Source organism: Panthera leo, chromosome Y (assembly GCF_018350215.1).
Source record: "Panthera leo isolate Ple1 chromosome Y, P.leo_Ple1_pat1.1, whole genome shotgun sequence".
Lineage (NCBI taxonomy): Eukaryota > Metazoa > Chordata > Mammalia > Carnivora > Felidae > Panthera > Panthera leo.
In genome coordinates, this window is record NC_056697.1 from 5,457,095 (window position 1) to 5,481,270 (window position 24,176).

At 43.4% G+C, this 24,176-nt stretch overlaps 1 long non-coding RNA gene across 3 annotated transcripts in view; it reads left to right on the forward strand.

Annotated features, from left to right (window-relative positions):
* Positions 1-19,879, forward strand: part of LOC122212625 — a 309,402-nt gene extending 289,523 nt beyond the window's left edge. For all 3 annotated transcript variants that reach the window (XR_006199232.1, XR_006199231.1, XR_006199230.1), the window contains 2 exons: positions 17,209-17,433; positions 19,842-19,879. This is a non-coding gene — a long non-coding RNA (uncharacterized LOC122212625). The remainder of the gene's footprint in view (positions 1-17,208; positions 17,434-19,841) is intronic.
* The last annotated feature ends 4,297 nt before the right edge of the window (positions 19,880-24,176 follow it).

Sequence of the window (24,176 nt, forward strand, 5' to 3'; positions counted from 1 at the left end):
GTGCTTGAACTGTGTTTGCCTTCAGTCTAGTCGTCTGCAGTGCCTCCCTTTGCCTGTTGTGGGCGGGGGTTAGTCCTTTTGTTGTTAGTGGGCCTGTCTAGGGCAGCCTAGGACTTGAGTTTGGTCAGACCAGGAGTTTGTTAGAGCTGCTTAGTACTGAACTACAGGGCCCTCTGCATGTGTTGTCCCCTGAGAAGCTTTTATTGGTGGGCAGACCCACAATCAGACCAGATATCTGTCCTCAGTTCCTCAGCTCACTGTCACTGCTGCAGTAGGACTGGTGTGTGTGTGTGTGTGTGTGTGTGTGTGTGTGTGTGTGTGTGTGTGTGTGCGCGCGCGCGCGCGCGGTTGTCTTTCCCTCTCCCTGGGGCAGGAGTCACTTTGGAGTGGTGCTGGTGCGTTTGGGGGCAGGTTGCACACTGCCATGATTTTGGCACGGCTCATGACAACGCCTGGTCCTCTGCGGGAGGGCCCTGGAGGCGCTTTGGACGGATTCCTGCTGACGGTGGGTTAGATGGTGCAGGTGCGCAGGACAGCCTCGTGCCGGGGCTTGTTACTCGCAGGCGAGGTGGAGATTATTTGCGCTGGCTCGTGCTTGTGTTGGTGTATCTAGGCTGGTGGGCGGGCGAGGGAAATGGTGCCCGCCAGGTCTTGTGCTCCTGGAGAAGTCTCTTAAAGATACCTGCTCCCCCAGCATGAGCTGTGAGATTAGTGAATAAATCTCCTCCAGTGTACCCCAGGCGTTTTTCAAACTGCTGCTTCTGTGCCGTATCTCAGCAGGGTTGTGTGTTAGGCTTTTTAAGGATGGGCACTGGATTTCCTGCGGTCCTCAGGCTCTCCCTGAATGGAGCCCGCTAATTTTTAAAGTTCCAGGTGTTAAGCCCTACTAATTGTAAAAACTTACGGAGTGAATCACCTCTGGTTTTCAAAGCTAACTGTTATGGGTCATCACCCTCCCGGTGTGGGGTCCTCTGTGCCTGGAGTGCCTGCTGTGGGATCTGCTCCTCCCCCCTCTCCCTTCTCTGTGCTTGCGGTGACCCTCCCTCCTGTCGTCAGTCTCTCTGTCTGGTTCAGTTCCAGACCATGTCTCCACCCTTGCTACCATTTTCGATGTGCTTCTTATCTGGGATGAGCGGTGGAAAGTCTGTCCTGCCAGTTCGGGACATTTTCCGGCTTATTCACAATGATGTGGGTGTCATCTAGATGTACCTGTGGGACGAGGGTTGCCTAGGGTCCTCTTACTTCTTCCCCAGAAGTCTCTGCATGGTACTTCAGTGCTGGACACATACCATTATACATCCACCAAGCCCCATGTCACGCACAATGCCAATAGTGAACCCCAGTGAAACGTATGTGGACTCCGGATGATTAGGATGTGTCAGCGAGAGGCTATTGATTGCAACCTATCGATCGTACAATACATCCCTCTAGTGAAGGATGTTGATAAAGAGGGAGGTTGTGGGTGTGTGACAGGAAGCATTTGAGAACTCTGTGTGTCTGTTGCTGAGTTTTGCAGTTTATTTAATACAGCTCTAAAAAACCAAGTCTATTAAAAAAAAGAATCCCTATTATGATTCATAGTCCTTTGCCATCATTAGCTTCTATTAAAATATAATTAGCTGATTCAGACTCATTAGGTCCTTTTAAATACAGTTGGAGGGGTTGGTTACTCTGTGACCATTACCTATCTTCTAGACTTCCCTGCCTCCGCTCTTGCATCCATACGATGGGCAGCTAGCTTGAAGAGTTCTGACATAGAAGTAGTAAATAATACACATGAAGTCATTTTGAATACACATGGGAGGCATATTGAATAAATGGGAGTAGTTGTAGTTGATGCCCTTTTGGATTAAATGTTTATTTTAGAATACCCATTGTTAGCTTTCCTATCATTATAATTTATAGTTCCACTTATAAAATATTCAATATCCAACATTTTTATTCTAATGCATATTTTGTGTTAAAATAACATTACTTGAGGGGCACCTGGGTTGCTCAGACGATTGGGCATCTGAGTCGATCAGCTCAGGTCGTGATCTCGCGGTCTGTGAGTTCGAGCCCCGCGTTGGGCTCCGTGCTGACAGCTCAGAGCCTGCTTTGGATTCTGTGTCTCCCTCTGTCTCTGCTCCTCCCCCACTCACGATTTGTCTCTCTGTCTCTCAGAAATAAATACATTAAAAAAAATTTAAGCAATAACATTACTTGATATTTAATATTGTGTCTGCAAGATATTTCATTTAAGTTTTTGATACCATAGTATTATCAGTCAATACAGAATGAAAACTATTACATTAAATGTCATGCCTTTGTGTAATGGTGTGTGTATGTAATCATGAACCATGTGTCCATCGTCCTTTTGAATGCTAGTGAGAGCGTGTAGGCACATTGGTAAGAACGTGTCATTAGTGATACCTTCTGCACTGTTTGTGGTGGGCAGAGTCAGAGACGTATGGTTACCCTGCAGAATCTGGAGGGTTTTCATACTTCACTCTGTTCCCTCCATCCCTTCTTCCCTGAGAGGGAATCACGAGAACACACGAGAGCATTACCCCTTCCTTACCAAGTGTCATAATCAAACCGTCTTGTATCTGCTCTGTCCCCGCTGTCGCCTCTCAACCATGAAATAGCGTGATGCCATACTGGGGTGAATCTGAATGAATACGTGAACGTTACATACAGAATTATTAGCTACAAATAAGCAATTGTTTTGTGTGTTCCTCTTTCACCATGTAAATTTTTTAATTTTTTTTTTTTTTTTTAGAGAGAGAGAGAGAGAGAGACAGAGTGTGAGCAGGGAAGGGGCAGAGAGAGAGGGAGACACAGAATCCAAAGCAGGGTCCAGGATCTGAGAGGTCAGCATAGAGCCTGACGCGGAGCGCAAACTCACAGACTGTGAGTTCATGACCTGAGCCAAAGTCAGATGCTTAACCGGCTGAGCCACCCAGGTGCCCCTCCTCTTTCACTATATAAGAGAAGAGAAAATCAAAGTGTCGGATGGATGAGAACTCAGAAGCCGTGGTGGTGATTGTCTCCCGTTCCTCCAAGAAGAGAGGCACGATGTGCTGTCCATGGCAGTCCTTTGCCCAAAGAACAGAATCATGGACTCTGTAAAACTGCACAACACCTGAGATGCATGAATTCCCACATCTCTCCTTGCCGTCTCTGCACCGCAATAGAACTGCGGTCACACAGGAAGAATGGTCAGGGACGTGCAACGTTGCTGGCTTTGACGGCGGAGGAAGGGGGTCCATGTGCCAGGGAATGCAGGCTGGCTCTGAAAGCTGGCATCATGAGCAAACAGATCCTCCTCCAGAGCCTCCAGAGGGAACACCATGCTGCCAACACCGTGACATTAGCCCATGACAGCTGTGTTGACCTTCTGGCCTTCAGGACTGTGACATAAAATAGCTGTGTTGTTTTTCTGCCACTACATTTCTGGTCATTAGTTACAGCCATCATAGGAAAGGAACACAGTGAACATCTCATTCGTTATTTGAAAAAAAAATTTTTTTTGTTTATTTATTTATTTTGAGAGAGAGAGAGTGAAGGGAAGAGGCAGAAGGAGAGGAGAGAGAGAATCCCAAACAGGTTCCGCACTGTCAGCGCAGAGCCTGATGTGGGCTCAATCGAACGAACCGTGATATCATGACCTGGGCTGAAGCCAAGAGTTGGACACTCAACCGACAGAGCCACCCAGGCGCCCCTCAGAAACATTTTTGAGTGTTGAATAAGTGAGACGTGCTACCTACGCATTTAATTATGCAACAGAAATGCTGTGGGGTACAGAAAATCGAGTGTCCTCAGTTTGGATAGTGGGAAAGCACTGGACGGAAGAAGAGTATTTTTCATCTGGAGCCCTAGAAAGTTTCCAGGAGGAAGAGAGGAAAAGAGTGCATTTGTCTGTTTGCTCTTGCGTCCCACACCCAGCACAGTGTCAGCCGTCTCGTAAATGCTGTATGATAGTTGAATGTGTCTGTGAAGCGTACCCTGAGACTCCCCTGTATATTCTTTGCAACCATCTCAGAAGCCACGGGCACGGCTTCAGACCTCACAATCCCTACGTCTGCACACCGAGGGTCTTCTCTGGCTGCTGGAGGGCACTCTCCCACTCACCAGCACACTGATGATTTGCGGTACTCCTTTTCTGTCCTGCCCCTTTGCCAAGATTCTCGGGATCGCGTCCTGGGTGAACAACTTGCCCTCACATCTTTATTTCGGGATCTCCTCCGGAGGGGGGGAAAAAAGTCCAAGTAAGACCATCACCATACATTTTTCTAACCCATGGAGAATTGACAGGTAGTGTTAAAATGTGTTTGTAATACTGATGTTGAATAATCTATATGATACAGTTCTTCTCTCCGGGCTGCGAAACCAGAAGACCTTATTCCTTTTATCGTTTGGTGCCCGCAGTACTCTGTCTTACTGCCGACACAGTTTGAGAAAAATCTCAGGAGTTTATACAAATAGTGAAATTTTAGACATTGACCCTCAGGACGCTTGACTACAGGCTCATCTGCTACCACTAAAAAGCAAACAAAACCCCACTAGATGGTGTGTAGGAAGTAGGTGTGTGCCCGTGGACTGTGTGTGTAGAACTCCTCTGCATGTTACTGAAACACGGAAACAGTCCAGCCCTGAAATTAGCACCTGAGGGAACTCAGTCCACTGAGGCATTTCAACAGTGCTCCATAGGGCCAGCCAACCCACTTAAGGAAATGTCAAACTAAATGCCAAGACCCTATTGATTGATTGAATGATCCAGAAACCATAATTAAGGTATTAATTTCACAACCTATTTATTACAAGTAGAAAATGCAGTGGTTATGCGGGCTCCGAAAATAATTTTCAACAATGTTTATATCTCCAGACTAAAGCCATTTTCCATATTTCTTTGCCACAAGGCGGGATTATTTGTCTCTTACAAGACAAATGGGTATCTCTCAATTTCTTGATGATTTATAGGCAAGGGCTTCCAACAGCAACACTGCAGTTTTGTTTCTGATTTTCAGTGGAGAACAGATGTTGAGATTTTATGATAAATGCTTATAAATATACAAGCTAATTTTATATCGTGACAGTCTTTTGAAAATACAGATGGAGTAATATCATTACTCTCTTTCTTATTAATTTCATCCTTTCTACACGTTTCGTGATCTCTTGACTAATGTATAGTACCTGACGTCCACTGCAGACAGAACCTTAATAAAAACTGAAAAAAACCTAATATTTTTGCTTGCCGCATATTTTATTTTTATTTTTTATTTATTTGATTTTAAGTCCAGTATAATTAACATACAGTATTATATTAGTTTCAGATACACGGCATAATGAATCAGCAATTCTATGTATTAGAGCTCATCACAGGTGCCCTGTTTAATCCCCATCACCTATTTCCCCTCTGGGAACCATGAGTATGTTCTCTATAGTTAAGAGTCTGTTTCTTGGTTTGTGTGTCTCTTTGTTCATTTCTTTTGTTTCTTAAATTCCACATATAAGTGAAATCACATGGTATTTGCCTTTCTCTGACTGACTTTATTTTGCTTAGCACCTAATAATAAATTTTGAACTTTGGGAAAATAGCGATCTTCATATTTTCTGACATCGCCAAAGTTGTGTCAGTCCTGATTGTTGGTAGCGCCTAGAATGGACACTGTATGTTTGTATTTCTGTTAGAATGCTAAATTTGAAAGACAGACCTGTGATTTGTATGCTTCTTTTCATTGTCTTAAAGATGACATAACGGGGCACCTGGCTGGGTCACGTGGGAGGTCATGTGACTCTTGATCTCGGGATCATGAGTTCGAGCCCCACGTTGGGCGAGGAGCCTACCAAAAAATATTTAAAAAAAGAAATGATCTTCAACATGCAACCTGCAACCTTTATGCTACCACTACTGTCTACAGGAAAAAGATGTTCCAGAAACCCAGAAATGTCCATGTCCACATCTTCTGTGTGCAGCCCTTCTTTCGGGCAGCCACATGTCCCCTGACCTTCCCCGGGAGCTGTGTGGCAAGCAGTTCCTTGCAGGTTTCATTCACTCTTCCCGGACAGCACCTCCCTTCAGGGGTACAGTGCTCACCCCAGGTACGTTCCCAGGGACCTTCTCCACTTGTGCTTTGTAGGACCCCGGGAGACCTCTGGGCATGCTTGCTCGTCCAGAAACAAAGATTGCCACCATGGGGCAGTCTGATGTCCATAGTATCCTTCCGTTTTCCCTCCTTCCCTCTCTTCTCCTCCTCCTCTCCCTTTCTCTCTGTGTCCATCTCTCTCTCTCCCCCTCTCTCTATAATCTGTTATATAATCTGTCATCTATCTTATCTGTCATCTACCATGAAACATGATAGAGACACAAACTTCTCAAAAGTTATTTTATTTTTGAAAAGATTATTTATGTTTAGAGGGAGAACGCTAGCGGGGCAGGGGCAGAGAGAGAGGGAGAGAGAATCCCAAGCAGGTTCCGCATTGTCAGCACAGAGGCCGATGTGGGGCTCAAAGTCACAAACTTTGAGGTCATGACCTGAGCTGAAACCAAGAGTTGGGTGCTTAACCGACTGAGCCAGCCAGGTGCCCCTAAAGAGTCATTTTAAAGGACTGTTTGTGTATTAAAAGCAATTTTATCTGAATGAGAAAAAAGCAGATGATTTGTCATCAATGATTCTAGTTTGTTAGAGACCAGGTGTTATGGACTGAATGTTTATGCCACCCTCCCCCAAATTCGTATGTTGAAACCTAACCCTCAAGATGATGGTATTTGGGGGTGGGGTCTCTGGGAGGTGATCGGGTCATGAAGGAGAAGCCCCCATGAATGAGATCAGTGCCATTCTAAAGGAGACTCCAGAGAGCTCTGTTCCCTTCCACCATCTTGAGGACACAGTGGGAACACGCCCCCCCCCCCACCCAGACACAAGCATGGTGGCCTCCTTATCTCAAACTTACAGCCTCCAGAACCAGTGATGCAAGTGCCCTGTTGTTTATAAGCCACCCCTAAACTAAGACCCCAGGTTCGTATCTATTTAAAGAAAGATAACATGCTAATTATGATCAGAAAATGTCAGTCCAGGGGCAGAAGGCACATGGCAGGACCTCTTTAAGATGGAAGTTTGAATATAGATGTGCTAAACTTAACCTGTTGTTTAAAGAAACCAGCAAAAACGAAGCAGAACCACAAACGGTACCCTCTCTTGCCCCCCACCCCCTCACTCCGGAAGGCTGCTCCCTGGCATTAGTGAGCTGTGGACACTCTTCTGGATCCCCTCAGCCAAACCCAACCCTCTGCTGTTTTCATAACAACAGTGCTATGGCCTTCGTTGCTGCCTGTTTTTCCACAAACCAATGGACACCAGATAAGTTTTTAAATTTGATTTTTCTCCAAACCATGAGCTACGTATTACATGTAGTATACACATGGAGTATCAGCCAAGTCCAACTCAAATTAGATCATCCTTGGCATCTCTTTACATAAAATGTTATGTCTGTATGCTCATCAAAGAATAACATCCAGTTCCATATGATGAGTGTACATTCCTGCCTTAATCATCTCTAGAGCTTTGTCCCTTCCACTTAACAGTGATTGCACAGGCATCTGTGGTGCATGAAGTCATGTACAAAGACACTAGCCAAAAACCTCTTGTGAAAGAGATGTGCGGAAAAGACTTCACATTTGGAACTGGTTCCACCCTACAAACTATTTCTTCAAACTGTGTATTCAACCTAGATGGGGTATCTTTGTTTCGTTTTTAAGTTTGTTTATTTATTTTGAGAGAGAGAGCAAGCGAAAGCACAGGAATGGGGGGTGGGCAGAGAGGGAGAGGGAGAGAATCCCAAGCAGGCTTCATGGTCAACACGGAGCCCAACGTGGGGTTCGACCTCACAACAACCATGAGATCATGACCCGAGCCAAAATCAAGAGTCAGATACCTAACCTACTGAGCCACCCAGGCGCCCCTAGATGGGTATCTTTGAAATAGGTCCTATTTCAAAGTGCCTATCAGAAGGTCATAAGCAGCTATGGGCAGCATCTTGTAATCCCGTCTCTCAGTCACTGTGGACAAACACTAAGGATGGAATATGCTGGAGGCTGTCAGGGTTTAAACGTAAATGAGCCTTTGCGTTTATGTGTACATTATTCACTTGATAATGCAGGGCCTGATTCCCATCTCATGAGTCAGGACTTCTTCCATATATATGCACACTAGGTGAGTTCTCTATTTCAAGTGATCTGCTGTGACCCTTCCCAGGCAGGAAAAAGTCATTCTTCTAAGTAAGTTACCAGTCTCCTTTTCAGTACACTTGGGTGTGTTCTCCTGGATTAAATTTTCTTAAGGAAGAACCACTTAAAAAATTAATTTGATCTTAATAGCTCAAAATTATTTTTTCTGTTGGAAGAATCACGACTTTTAGTTTGCTAGATATCACAGGGAAATGAACATCTCTTTTTTTGTAAAGAGGGAATCATTCTAAAGATGAGAGGTTGGTGGTATTTGATCAGTCATGTAGGCAATGGAGTTGATACAACTTCTTACCCTGGAGGCTTTCCCTGTCCACCCCACCTGCAGGCCTGCCGTCATACACACATTGTCACAATGCACACATGTGTGAGCATGATCTTGTCTGTGAAAATATAAATGCACGGTTACTGACAGAGGTCTCACAAACGCTCAGTATAATGCTCAAGTTGGGATTAGATTTGTGGAAATGCTAAGATGTGTACGCCCAACACAATGTATTCCAGGCAGTTACCGGTTAGTAACATGGGTATGCAGCGCTCATCCATATACTAGGTTTCTTAAAATCAAAAGAGGGGAGGGGCGCCTGGGTGGCTCAGTTACACGTCTGACTTCAGCTTAGGTCATGATCTTGCAGCTCGTGAGTTCAAGCCCCAAGTTGGGCTCTGTGCTGACAGCTCAGAGCCTGGAGCCAGCTTCCAATTCTGTGTCTCCCTCTCTCTCTGTTGCTCCACTGCTCGCTCGCTCTCTCTCTCTCTCAATAATAAACATTAAAAAAAGAAAAAAAATTTTGAAAAAAGAGGGGAGAAGACTGTGCATTGGCTAACAAGAGCAGGCCATGTGTGGAGCAAAAGCCCCTCTCTCTGTCTCAGTCACCAAAACCAGAGAAACTCGTTGTTCATTAGTTAATTGTGTCGTGGTATTCATGAAGATTCAGTCTAGTGCTGGACTGAGTACAGAGTACACATGTAGTTGTCTGGCCTTAGATATGTAAGTTGCTGGGTTTTTTGTTATAATTCTGTAATTATGAAACATCTTTAGGACTCTGCCTGAAGTTATTCTGCATTTAATATTTCACTCTTGTTTGGGGTTTAAATTCTATAAGTTAATTCAGAGTTCAAAGTTTCTAAGATCATTAATTAAAATAGCATAAAATAAGGTTTTTTTTTAACGTTGATTTATTTTTGAGACAGACAGAGACAGAGCATGAACGGGGAAGGGTCAGAGAGAGAGGGAGACACAGAATCTGAAACAGGCTCCAGGCTCTGAGCCGTCAGCACAGAGCCCGACGCGGGGCTCGAACTCACGGACCGCGAGATCATGACCTGAGCCGAAGTCGGACGCTTAACCAACTGAGCCACCCAGGTGCCCCAAATAAGTTGTTTTTAAAATATAAGTATAGATTCATAGATACTCTTTTTCTGTCTCTGATCAGTTGGTCTACACCTGTATCTATATGCATGTATCTATGCACAAAGCAGCCCCTAAAACCAAATACAGTAAAACCTTGGATTGCAAGTAACTTGTTTTGCGAGTGTTCTGCAAGACAAGCACACATTTCTTTTCTTTTTTTTATTTTATTTTTTATTTGTTAAAATTTACATCCAAATTAGTTAGCATATAGTGAGACAATGATTTCAGGAGTAGATTCCTTAATGCTCCTTACCCATTTAGCCCATCCCCACTCCCACAACCCCTCCGGTAACCCTCAGTTTGTTCTCCATATTTATGAGTTTCTTCTGTTTTGTCCCCCTCCCTGTTTTTGTATTATTTTTGTTTCCCTTCCCTTATGTTCATCTGTTTTGTCTCTTAAACTCCTCATGTGAGTGCAGTCATACGATTTTGGTCTTTCTCTGACTGACTCATTTCACTTAGCACAATACCCTCCAGTTCCATCCACGTAGTTGCAAATGGCAAGATTTTGTTCTTTTTGATTACAGAGTAATACTCCATTGTATATATATATACCACATCTTCTTTATCCATTCATCCATCAATGGACATTTGGGGACAAGCAAACATTTCTAATAAATTTTAACTTGATAAACAGCGATGTCTTGTAATACGAGTAGTACGTGATGCCAAACATCATATGATCACAACACAGCCAATGGTTCTTGCAATTCGCTTTGATATTTAAGTACTTTGGATCCCAAGCATGTTTCCTGAATGAATTATGCTCACAAACCGAGGTTTTACTGTATTGTGTTGCTCATATCTACATAATTTCAAATGACTTTATTATAAGCAAAACTGAATCGTTTTATTCTCTATAGAAATAGTGGTAGAGTCAGAGCTTCCACATAGTATTGACTCCAGAATCTAAGAATAACCAGACCTCGCCTCGATGCACTCATACTGCATGACTTCTCTGCTATCCCTGTATTCTGCCTTGTGTACAACTCCGGACTTGCCAACCTAAGGTAGAACAACACCTCTCCCCCTGCTTAAGTCTTTCAGGGACGTGCCATCATGTGCAGGGTAAATGTCAACCATGTTGGCATTGTGCGAGAAGTCTGGAAAACTGAGAAGAGCCTGTCTCAGTCTCTTGTCTCCAGCAGGACTCCCCCAACCCCCCATCTTCATGTTTTGTCTCCTATCACCTCCACCTGAGGAAGCCAAGAAGGAGATGGAAATCCCAAACACTAGAAGACTCCTGAGACAAGTTAATTAAGCTATTTCCTGTATCTGGAATCTTACTCCATTCTCTTCTTGGCAAGACCCTATAAAATCCAGCTCAAAAGTCACCTGACCTTGTGGGAAGCACCCTTAAACCCAGTTAGTCACTGTTCTCTCTGTCCATAACATTTCATTCATTAACAAGTGAATTTTTGCCACTTTATTTTCACAATACAGCAAGAATTTGGTTTGGACTCAAACTGTATACCTCTGGGTACAGTTCTACTGGTTTTGTGTCAAACTGAAGTGTGTAATTGGTTGGATCATCATGCTGCAGATGGTACAAACTAGAAGAGCAGTAAAGGTTGGCATGGTATTGACCTCTTGTATGAAAGTATTCTCACCATGAAACAAAGCCCAAATATATCATAGTCAGGTTTGAGAGAGCTCTCGTATTTTAACCTAAATGAACCACCTTATATTGCATTCAAGAAAATGGAATACAACCCAAAAAAGTTACAAGCTGTGCTATAGGTTTTTTTTTTCCTAAAAAAAAAAAAAAAAAAAAAAGGCTGTAAATATGCATCACTGGCAGGACTCCCCCATGGACTAATGCAGTAGGACTTATCAGCAAACTGCCGTATGGGAGTGATTTGAGGGGCAGACAGAACAGTCTCCATAAAAAGTATGTTTTCCTTGTCTGATAAAATCCCACAAACATCTTTGAGTCTTCCTGAGTATATACTTGCCTCTCTGTTAAAATTCCAATATGCGCTATGAGCTTATTAACCACAGAGCCAGAATCCGAAAGTATAGGGGACATTCTGGCTCATTGAGAACAGGACTTTTTTTTTACTTTTATTTTAAACCCTGAAGCATTTTTATAAACTGGCATATTGCATAAAACCCTAACGGAGAGACCTATAAAAACAGAGCTGTTCAATTTCAGTTGGAAGGGCCAGTCCGTCGTATTCACGTAAAGTACTGTATGGGTGGTTCCCCTTCTCCATGATGCATAAAATGGCACCTGCCCTTGGGGTTGATCCTCACCCCTTTGGGTGTTCATGGGAACAACTCTGTGCAACCCTGTGGCTCCCTCATATACAAAAGGGAAAACCACTGACTCCAGACTCACTTCTGTATTTTACCTGAAATGTGAGTAGGTGAATTATGAGACAGGCATTCTTAAACAATCTTGCTATACACATGGATAAAGCAAGATGTGATACAGTACATAAACAGACATAAGTATACCTATACGAAAAATCTCATGGGCGTTTATTAGGAAAAAACGTTTCAAAAGTCTTCTTGGAGGGCGAGAATGAGAAAACAAAAATGTTTTTTGCTTGATTGCATAGAAGATAAGGTGCAGTGGGAAAGCCAGCTGCTTGGACAAGTTGGCCTCATGGAGACACCAGAGAGAAGAGGTATGTCCATGGGTCGGCTAGGATAAAAACAGAATGAATGAGTCATACAATTCTGAACTAACTGAGCAACGCAGAGCAAAAAGCTTTATTTTCCTTTAATATTTCCCTCAGCATGGTACATTGTAGGGTCTTTGTCCTTACCCTTAAACACATCTTGACCAGGGGCGCCTGGGTGGCTCAGTCGGCTAAGTGTCTGACTCTTGATTTTGGCTCAGGTCATGATCTCAAGGTTCATGAGATCGAGCCCCACATCAGGCTCTGCACTGGTAGTGCAGAGCCTGCTTGGGATTCTGTCTCTTCCTCTCTGTCTGTCCCCTGCTCGCTCTGTCTCTCAAAAATAAACTTGAAACACACACACACACACACACACACACACACACACACACACACACTTGACCCTGTCCTGTTGCTTTCCAGACATTTCCAATTATGAGAAAAAGTCTCATTTTTGTAATCAAGTCCCATTTTCTGGATTGAAAAAAGTCTCAACCAGTTTCAAATTTGGGACCAATACTAGGCTTCCTTCTTTGCCCAGTCTGTAGCTCGGGGACATCCAGAAGAGAAGGGTATGTAGTTTGACTCTTCCCTCTTCTTCTTCTTTCCCCCTTCACCTCTTACAGATTTAGGGCAAGGAAGAAAAGAATTTAAAGAAGGTGGAGAAACTGGCCCACTGAACTAGGCTTGCTCTTTCAGGGTTGTCTTTGCTTTTGTTGGCTGGGGGTCCGAGTTGACTTTGCGGCAGGTGTTTGAGTGTGGAATTCTGGTCTGCTCCAGACTTGCACCGGAGTTCTTGGAGGGACCCATGGGATCCTCAGCCCTGCACAGCCACCTGGTACAAGCAAGGCCTGCCTCCCATTGACCTTTCAAGCTCCCTTCCCAAGTGCCCTCCCCTCCAACAGTCTCCTACTACTGGAGCTCTCTGGGTTTGTATCACTTGAACATATTCACGCAGAACAAAGCCTGGCGCCCTTTCTGATTGTCCAGGTAATGCAAGGAAAAACATATTCTCCTCACCAACTCCACTTGGGCAGTCTCTCTTTGATGTTGGCTACCCCAGACTTCTCCGGCCCTCAGAATTTTCCAGTTCATCAGCAGGCACCACTCGCCGTGTTCATGGTAGACCCTCAAACTCTCAGGGACATAGGCAAGGCTCCCAAGAGCTTTTCAACACATGTGGCCATGCTCAAATGGTAGGAAAAGAAGTCAAGTTCTGAAAGTCAGCAAGCATGCAGCTAAGAAGGAACGTGTCTGTCATTCCTCAACCCCTGGATTTTGGGGGATCACCCTCACATAAGATGAAATATCAGAAGTACTTTGCTCTCTACCTGATGCCATGAGCTGTCTGTTAGGTTGACTACCCGTTATAAGCAAACATTTACTGTTGTAACCAAATTCCCTTGAATTTCCAGTTTCCTTTTTTATGGCTTAGGGGTGGATGATGGGGAAGTTGTCACCGGGTCTGCCGTCCTTATTGTCAGTAATGGAAGAATGTGTCCTTCTTGTGAATGCGGGAGGACTGACTACTGCCCTCAGCCCCATTCAGCTTCCTGCTACAGTGACATGGGCATGTTGCCAAAGACTATTTTTCATGTCAGGCTTTGGGTAAAGGCATTTAACTGTGCATTAACAAAAATATTTTTTCACTCTCATTTAATTAATTGGGCCAACTGACTTCACTATGAATTTTAAAATCCAGTTTTTAAAAGCCTTCAGTATGCCACCTTGAAGCATTGGAGTTCACAAAGCTAATAAATTCTTAATTAGGGTAATAAAATCCAACTATGCCCCAACAAAGTAAATTCCTTTTTGAATCTAACATATTAGGTGAGTCTTTTTCAATGGAAACAAAGATGTTCCTGTTTGTCATGCAAAATAAATGAGGATTCCATCCCAAAGTAGCCAGGATGTAGAAGTAGAAACACCTTGGGGTGCCTGGGTGGCTCAGTCCGTTGAGCGACCGACTTCAGCTCAGGTCATGATCTCACGGTTCATGGGTCCTGGCCCCACATCGGGCTCTGTGCTGACAGCTCAGAGCCTGGAGCCTGCTTTGGATTCTGTGTCTCCCTCTCTCTCTGTCCCTCCCCTGCTCGCATACTCTCTCTCTCAAAAATAAATGAACATTAAAAAAAATATTAAACTTTTAAAAGTATTAAATAAAAAAGATTTACAAAAAATAAATTTAACCCATATTGTAAATAGCAAACACTGAAAACTGTGAGATATTAATGAAAGACATTGCACACATAAATAAATGGAAAGATATTCCAGGTTCCTGAATTGGAATGTTAATCCTGTTAAACTGTTCATAGTTCAAAAGCAATCTATAGATTCAATGGAATTTCTATCAAAATTCCAATGGTATTTACTTTACAGAGAGAAAAACCCTATAACAAAACTGCAACAAATACAAATAGCCTCAGCAATCTTCAAAAAGAGCAAAGCTAGAGGCATCATACTTCCTTGAAATGGAAGAAAAGCATGCATGTGCAGGAAACCCAGCAACACTGTAGAACATTTGCTTGTTTATTAAAAACCCAAAGGACTGTGGGGTGCCTGGGTGGCTCAGTCAGTTAAGCGTCCGACTTCAGCTCAGGTCATGATCTCACGGTTTGTGAGTTTGAGCCCCGCGTCGGGCTCTGTGCTGTCAGCTCAGAGCCTGGAGCCTGCTTTGGATTCTGTGTCTCCCTCTCTCTCTGCCCCTCCCCAACTCATGCTCTGTCTCTCTCTGACTCAGAAATAAATAAACATTAAAAAAAAGAAGAAGAAGTAGAAACACCTCTTCAAGGCATAGGGAAAGTCATGAACTTTGCCGTGTCTGATCTCGAAACTCTGGTTCTGTACACTCTCCCGGTGGCCAGCATGTCATCAAGAAGCTGGCTTCTCTCGGCCACTCCATGATCTCTTTGATGGTGGCTGCCTCTGGTTGTCCCCAGCCTCAGTTCTCCCAGTACCAGATTTGTAGACAAAGATCTCCTGAACAGGACCCACCGCCTGAGAGCCACCAGGAATCTGTTGTTTGCACAACAGCCTTTAAACTTCTACACAGAGGACACTCACATTTTCTACTGCTTCTGTCAGAAGCCACTGTGTCCCAAAAGTGGCAGAACTACCTCCGAGAGAACAGTGCAGTGAAAGACTCCGATCCCCATGCATGGACACCTGAGCATGAAATTCTAGGCATATTGTCAGAGACAGATTTGGAGAGAGCTTTCCTGAGGCCGCAGGGACCGCCCAAACCCATCACAGAATGGAATCTGCATCTTTCTTTGTAGTCCTCTGCTCCCAGATGTACCATTTGGATTCTTTTTCCCCTGTGTGTCCTTAGGTGTTTTCTTTTCTTTTGTTTTGTTTCTTAATCTGACTCTGATTATTAAGTTTGTTGATACGCAACAGTGTGCAATTTTCTTCTGTGCATAGGATTACTTGTTTACTTTGGGACAAAGAAGCTTATTTTTTTGGTGGCTTGAAAGGCTCCCAAGAACAGAATGGGTTGACTATGGTTCATTGCTCACATCTCCCTGCTGCAAGAGGAAAGGAGAGATGAGTTCAAGACCGTAGCTACGTACAGATATTATCACTTCACACAGGGCTCCTGTCGTACGTATGGTTCTTTAAAACAGAACTCCTCTCCTTACAGTGTGAAATGGTTCTCTGACATAGAAGTTCCTCTGTGTGAACGCGGCGAAGTGTCCAAGATCCAGGAAACACAACACTGTAGTGTGGCTGTTGCTGAGTCCCTATGCACTGTTTGCATAATTATCATACATCGTCTTATCTGTCCCATTGTCCCAGTAGAGAAATCACTCTTATTTGCTTCTTGGCCTCTTGGTTGCAACAACAGCTTATAACACCTGAACTGTGTTTCATAAGCTGATTCTTGTCGAAACCTCCCATGAAACTTCATCCCAGGGAATCAGTTTTTGAATTAGGAAGCTTTGTCAGAGTGTGGAAAAGTAAACCTTTCCTAATGGAGACCCCTGTTCACAAAGGAGCCTCTGAATCTCGTTAGAGAATTTCTCCTGGAATAAGATGAATCATAGGAAGATGATTTGCATGTGTTTCTGTGTCTTGATTATTTATTTCATATTAACCTCTATGTGTTTGGTATTTCTGGAAGTAAAGGCCAGAAAAAGTGTAATTTTAAGGAGATATAATTGTTATGGACAGGCGGAAGGGATACAGACATTTTCTTTAGAGAAAAAGACATTTTAGTTCTGAGTAAAAAGTGATTCTCCTTTTTCTGATGGAAAAGAGAAAAGAAAGGGAGCATACACAGAACAGCCAAATTGCTGTCACCCACCTCAACATTGGAGAATGCCTCCCGGGATTGTGAGTGAGGTCGCCCCAGAGCAGCAAGTTCTGTGCGACATACAACAGAGGGAAACACTTGGCGGGCCCTGAATATGGTCTCTTCAGAGTCCTCATAAATCAAACCAGATTTGCCTAAGATTGGGCATGGGAGAGGCCATGCTCAGACAAACCTACTTGCCAGTGCATTTTGTAGAATCGAATCCCTGCAGCTTGAACATGCTCTTAAATGTAAACGTTGGATGAGACAGAACCTGCTTTATGTTGTTCTAATTAGCAACCTGCCAAGCTTGATTGTTGATGGGATAAATGGGTCATCAACGTTTCATTGAAGTTTTTCATTTTTTAACGAGCAGCGGTTGGGGTGTGTGTGTATGTGTGTGTGTATGTGTTACTGTTACTTTGGTTTTTACTTCTTCAATATTTCTGGCGAAGGGTGTTGCCTCCAAATTGCAAATGGTTCCCATCAGCAGATTCTCTGCTGATTTGAGAAGTGTTCTTCCGAGGGACCGTTTAAAGAGGTAAACTTCCATTTGAAGGAAAAGACTCTTGCACAAATCTTGGTCCTTAACCGAAAACCGAATAGGCGTAAACGGCTGCTAAATCTTTTTCCTTTTGCTATTTTTCAGGTATCCTGGCATCGGCAGAGTTCTCTTCCCCTCGTCTTTGGAAAGTTTCGCAAGCTGGGCCCCTCCTGTGTGTAGCCAACAATGATGTTTTGTGTCTTCATCCCGTTTGAAGGGCCTGGCACACAAACAGCCCAGCCTATTCATTCCTAGAGCAATTTTACATATGCAAGACCGAAGCCAAGATTAATGTCTTCATCCTCGACGTGCTCATTCATACACGTTCTGGTAAGTGCAAACACTGGGATCTTTCACACGAGAAGTGGGGTTCCTGATCGATACGTCTGGCCTTGCTCACATAGCCACCTCTTTGTTGCAACTCAATCATCCAAATGGATAGTTAATAGAAGGACATTTGTTTTGTCCATCTGGAGTTCCTCCAGTGGGACAGAGATGGCGTCACCTGCCCGGGGGGTCATGTTGGCTCCCTACTGGGGCAGGGGTAGTGCCAAGCTCGAGAGAATCCCCCACATTGACTCCCCGACTCCCCAGCCAGTAGCCTCAGACCAGCATCTCATTGGAAAGGGAACTCTAGACCTCTGCATTTTCACCGGCCAGACACTCTGAATACACTCTGTGTCCTCAGCCCTGGCACTTCTTCATAGAGCTCTTTGAGCGTTTGAATGGAGGTGCTGGAGAAGTGCCCTTTCATTTGCCGCGAACACGAAGGTCATGCAAATGCGTGTCACCAGAGGTGTGCAGGTGGGACCAGACGTAGTGGGCGACACGGCAGGGGGGACCAGACACACACCAGGTAGGGATGAACAGCTGCATTCAGTCCAGCAGGCGAGAGGTGGCTTGGAGACACGGGCAGGAGGTGTGCCAATGACAGGGTCGCCTTCTGGGTGTCCCCGCTGAGACACGGTCACACAGGGGAACCAATAAAGAGCCCGAGTGGGTTAGAGTTGCCATGCCACTGATTTTGCACAGAGCTGTTTTTAAAGGGACCGGTGACTCGCCCCAGCTTCTGTGGCCCCACAGTGAAAAACATAAAAGTCATATCCGATGCCTGACACAGACTTAGCAGGATTTCTTTCTCTCCCATTTATTTTATGGTGATTTCCTAATTTTTACATTTCAACCTTCCCTTCTTCCAACAACACGGCAACCTCTATTCTACTTCAATTGTACTTTATTATTTAAAGTCATGGTTTAAACTCAGGATAGTCTGACCCTGATCCCATTCTCGGGATCTGGTTCACCTAAAGATATAAATAGTCAGTTATCCGACTTTTTTACTTTGGGATCCTGTTTGAAATAACTTTTTCTCCAAAAAAATTATCAGAAACTTTAACGTACATCTATCCTGATGGTTTCATGCTTTATATATATATATATAATATATATATATATATATATATTATATATATATATATCTCCTGACGGTTTAATAATATATTAAACAAAATACTGGGAAATTCTCAGCTAAGCCTCCATTTAGTAAATATTCTATAGAAAATAAGTACTTGTTAGGTACAGAAGCACACTGACCAGGGGCGTCTCTTCCTATGTTTCTTTTTCTCTGAAATAACACCCACTATGAAAGGTACAGAAACATAATTTGTTTTGTTTTGTTTTGTTTATCTTATTTTTTATTTTTTAAAAGTTACATCCAAATTAGTTAGCATATAGTGAGACAATGATTTCAGGAGTAGATTCCTTAATGCCCCTTACCCATTTAGCCCATGCCCCCTCCTACAACCCCTCCCGTAACCATCAGTTTCTTCTCCATATTTAAGAGTCTCTTCTGTTTTGTCCCCCTCCCTGGTTTTATATTATTTTTGTTTCCCTTCCCTTATGTTCATCTGTTTTGTCTCTTAAAGTCCTCATGTGAGTGAAGTCATATGATTTTGGTCTTTCTCTGACTCATTTCACTTAGCATAATACCCTCCAGTTTCATCCACATAGTTGCAAATGGCAAGATTTCGTTCTTTTTGATTGCAGAGTAATACTCCATTGTATATATATATACCACATCTTCTTTATCCATTCATCCATCGATGGACATTCGGGCTCTTTCCATACTTTGGCTATTGTTGATAGTGCTGCTATAAACATGGGGGTGCCTGTGTCCCTTCGAAACAGCACACCTGTATCCCATGGATAGATGCCTAGTAGTGCAATTGCTGGGTCGTAGGGTAGTTCTATTTTTAGTTTTTTGAAGAACCTCCATACTGTTTTCCAGAGTGGCTGCACCAGCTTGCATTCCCACCAACAATGCAAAAGAGATCCTCTTTCTCCGCATCCTTGCCAATACCTGTTGTTGCCTGAGATGTTAATGTGAGCCATTCTGACAGGTGTGAGGTGGTATCTCATTGTGGTTTTGATTTGTATTTCCCTGATGATGAGAGATGTTGAGCATTTTTTCATGTGTCGGTTGGCCATCTGGATGTCTTCTTTGGAGAAGTGTCTATTCATGTCTTTTGCCTATTTCTTCACTGGATTATTTGTTTTTTGGGTATTGAGTTTGAGAAGTTCTTTATAGATTTTGGATACTAACCCTTTATCTGATATGTCATTTGCAAATATCTTCTCCCATTCTGTCAGTTGCCTTTTACTTTTGCTGATTGTTTCCTTCACTGTGCATAATTTTAATTTTTTTAATGTTTTTATTTATTTTTGAAGGTGAGAGAGAGAGAGAGAGAGCATGAGCGGAGGAGGAGCAGAGAGAGAGAGGGAGACACAGAATTCGAAGCAGCCTCCAGGCTGTGAGCTCTCAGCACAGAGCCCAATGCAGGGCTCAAACTCACAAACCATGAGATCATGACCTGAGCCAAAGTCGGACACCTAACTGACTGAGCCACCTAGGCACCCCCAGAAGCTTTTTATTTTGATGAGGTCCCAGTAGTTTATTTTTGCTTTTGTTTCCCTCGCCTCCGGAGACGTGTTGAGTAAGAAGTTGCTGTGGCCAAGATCAAAGAGGTTTTGCCTGCTTTCTCCTCGAGGATTTTGATGGCTTCCTGTGTTACATTGAGGTCTTTCATCCATTTTGAGTTTATTTTTGTGTATGGGGTAAGAAAGTGGTCCAGGTTCATTCTTCTGCATGTCACTATCCAGTTTTCCCAGCACCACTTGCTGAAGAGACTGTCTTCATTCCGTTGGATATTCTTTCCTGCTTTGTCAAAGATTAGTTGGCCATACATTTGTGGGTGCATTTCTGGGTTTTCTATTCTGTTGCATTGATCTGAGTGTCTGTTCTTGTGCCAGTACCATACTGTCTTGATGATTACAGCTTTGTAGTATAGCTTGAAGTCCGGGATTGTGATGCCTCCTCTTTGGATTTCTTTTTCAAGATTGCTTTAGCTATTCGGGGTCTTTTCTGGTTCCATACAAATTTTAGGATTATTTGTTCTAGCTCTGTGAAGAATGCTGGTGTTACTTTGATAGGGATCGCATTGAATATGTAGATCGCTTTGGGTAGGATCGACATTTTCACAATATTTGTTCTTCCGATCCAGGAGCATGGAATCTTTTTCCATTTCTTTGTGTCTTCTTCAATTTCTTTCATAAGCTTTCTATAGTTTTCAGCATATAGATTTTTCACCTCTTTGGTTAGATTTATTCCTAAGTATTTTATGTTTTTTTGTGCAACTGTAAATGGGATCGATTTCTTGATTTCTCTTTCTGTCGCTTCATTGTTGGTGTATAGGAATGCAACTAGTTTCTGTGCATTGATTTTATATCCTGCAACTTTGCTGAATTCATGAACCAATTTTAGCAGTTTTTTGGTGGAATCTTTTGGGTTTTCCATATAGACTATCATGCCATCTGCAAAGAGTGAAAGTTTGACCTCCTGGCCGATTTGGATGCCTTTTATTTCTTTGTGTTGTCTGATTGCAGAGGCTAAGACTTCCAATACTATGTTGAATAACAGTGGTGAGAGTGGACATCCTTGTCTTGTTCCTGACCTTAGGGCGAAAACTGTCAGTTTTTCCCCATGGAGGATATTAGCATTGGGTCACTCATATATGACTTTTATCATCTCAAGGTGTGCTCCTTCTATCCCTACTTTCTTGAGGGTTTTTGTCAAGAAAGGATGCTGTATTTTGTCAAATGCTTTCTCTGCATCTATTGAGAGGATCATATGGTTCTTGTCCTTTTCTTTTATTGATGTGATGAATCATGTTAATTGTTTTGCAGATATTGAACCAGCCCTGCATCCCATGTATAAATCCTACTTGGTTGTGGTGAATAATTTTTTTAATGTATTGTTGGATCCGGTTGGCTAATATCTCGTTGAGGATTTTTACATCCATGTTCATCAGGGAAATTGGTCTATAGTTCTCCTAATTTGCTTTTTATAAATTATCTGCCTAAGGGATGGAGAAATAGCCGTCGTTTGGAGAGCACCACTAAGGCCGGGGACAGGGTCTAGTTCTGTCTGTACAGTCTCTATTTCAGCCACCCAACTCTGCTGTCTGAGCACATAGGCACCCGGAGATACGTAATTTGTAAAAACGATACACAACAGGTGTGCCTGTGTTCCAGCAAACCTTTATTTCCAAAACTCGATGGGGCCCAAATCGTAGTTATCTATTCCCTACATGATGCCATTATCACTCTGTAGGAGAATACCCTGCTCTGTTTGCCCTTGGATCTGTCCACACCTCCCATCTTTGTAGTGTGCTGCACCATGGAAAAGGCTCTTTTCCCTCCTGTGCTGTTCCTCATAAATTCCAAAACGGAAAATCACCTTTGTAAGTTTCTGCCGTCATCATACTTTGTGACAAGGTCAGTCTTGTTATGTCAGACATTTATTATCCTGTTTGAAAGTGCCTATTAGAAAAGACTGCATTGTGGTTTTATTGGAGGAAGAAGGCCTTCAGGCATGATCCCTGGAGAGATTAGAGAATGGGCACCTCATGAAAATGTGTGTTTATTGCAAACGCAGGGTGAGCTAGTCAGACCCAGAAATCAGGATAACGAGAAGTGGCTACTGTTGGAAAAGAGGAAAGGTGCTTCTTGCCTCCAGGATTTGAGAAAGAGAAAAGATGGTCATTCCTGTCCACAGTTATTCTGCTCAAAAGGGTGACGTATGCAGCTCCTTTTGTGTGAATAAACACCGTTGTAAATTTGCATGACTCAGGGAGGAATTTCAGTTAGCCATATTCCTGCTTACAGGTGATGTGTTTTCAGTTTTAAACTTTGGCAACAAGATAAACCTTCTCTGCTGGAGTGACATGAAGGGGCTGATAGGGTTCAAAGTGAAATTTGTGTCTCTGTGTAAGGGGCCCCTTTCCTTCTGGCACGCAGGAGAGTGTTCCTTCTGGTTGATGAGGCTCGATGCTGTAGATATCTAATATTAAACATGAGGACACCGAATATTCAGATCGATCTGAAATCAAGAAGTCAAGAGGAAACAAAAAGTCCAGGCACCCTTTGTGTCCAAACATGGAATGGCTTGATAGGTTCCTTCATTTTCCTTCAGGGATCTCTGCTAATTGGTATTAATTATTCATTTTGCCTTTTCCATCCATCCACTAAGAACCTAGTAGTCTCTGTAGCATACAAGTCTATCATTAAATTTCACTCAGCAGCAGTAATTCTCTGGCTAATGTTTTGTGAGCACTTGGTAAGTTCTGGGTGATGATGCCTTGCAGATGTTCATGAATGACCTCATTGCATCTTCTCTGTATAAACATGGGATGGGTTCTATCATAATCACTGTGTAGACGATGGCAGTGGGTTGCTCAGGGTCACTGGTTTGGATCAAGGATTTGAGTCAGAATAGTTCGACTTTGTGAACCTAGGGCTGTAAAGGTTGATATCAAGGCCAGGAGGATTCTGCTTTCGTCTCATGGAGCTTGGGGTTTCAGGAAGCAGCAAAGAACAAGGGAAGCTGTGTGCCTCTTTGCTTTTGATCCACCAGGTTATCTCGGGAGCAGAGGGTCAACTTTGTGAGGAGGCTCGAGCCATTATTGGGAATTGCATGAGTTACCTATCATTGTGTAACAGACAGAACAGCATAAAACACATATGCGGTCTTGCAGTTCCCATGGGGCCAGAGCGTGGGCGTGACTTAGCCGAGTCCCCTGCTAGGGTCTCACATGGCTTCTGTTGAGGTGTCAGCTGGTGCTCCCATCTCGTCTGGAAGGGTGGCTGGGGCAGGATCTGCTTCTAAGCTCCCTGAGGTTGTTGGTCAAATCTGGTTCCTTGTGGTGGTGGAATTCAGGGCAGAGCTGAAAATGCAGAATAGTAACCTAGAGGTTCCAGTTTCAGAAAAGGAGCTACCACCCTCTGGCTGGGCACATGGAGCAGAGAGGTTGGGATTATTGTTTTAAGTCTCTAAATTTGTGGTAGTTGGTTATGCAGCAATAGGGAAGTAAATAGCATCGCAAAATGGACAGAACGTAAAAGCACAGCTTGGTGTGAAAATGCGCACATAGAAAGGGATATAGATAAATGTTGTTTACATAAACGTGAAACACTATGAAAATATGTCATAAAAGGTGGTGAGCAAATAGCTCACAGGGCACATGTTACATAGTTGCCGATGAGACAGGAAGGGGATACAGGTGAAAGGGAGCACATCGTGAAGGACAGAGGATCTCTACGTGGACCAGTGCGGTCACGTGCCATGATCACAGAGTGTCCAAGGTAATTTACCCAGTCTCCTGCACCAGAGATTCAAGGGCAGGGTGTGTTTTAAACTATCACTTAATGTATTTTTCTCAGAAGGTGGTTAAAGCAAAAGTAAACAGAAGGATGCCCCCCACCACCTTGTACATATGCTTAAACTGTTAGGATAGAATTATTTCGGCGGCCAAATCATTGTTCTCTGGAATTTTGCCAACCTCAACATTTACACACTGCTTCTCATAGCTGGATAATTACTCCGTACCTTATTAACTGTACCCTTTTTTTCCCTATGTGGATGCTATCATGATTTCTGCACTGTTAGTCTGGGCAGGAAATGGCGTCAAGAAGCAATTGTCTTGTAAACTTGAGAGTCATGAAAAATGAATATGCGT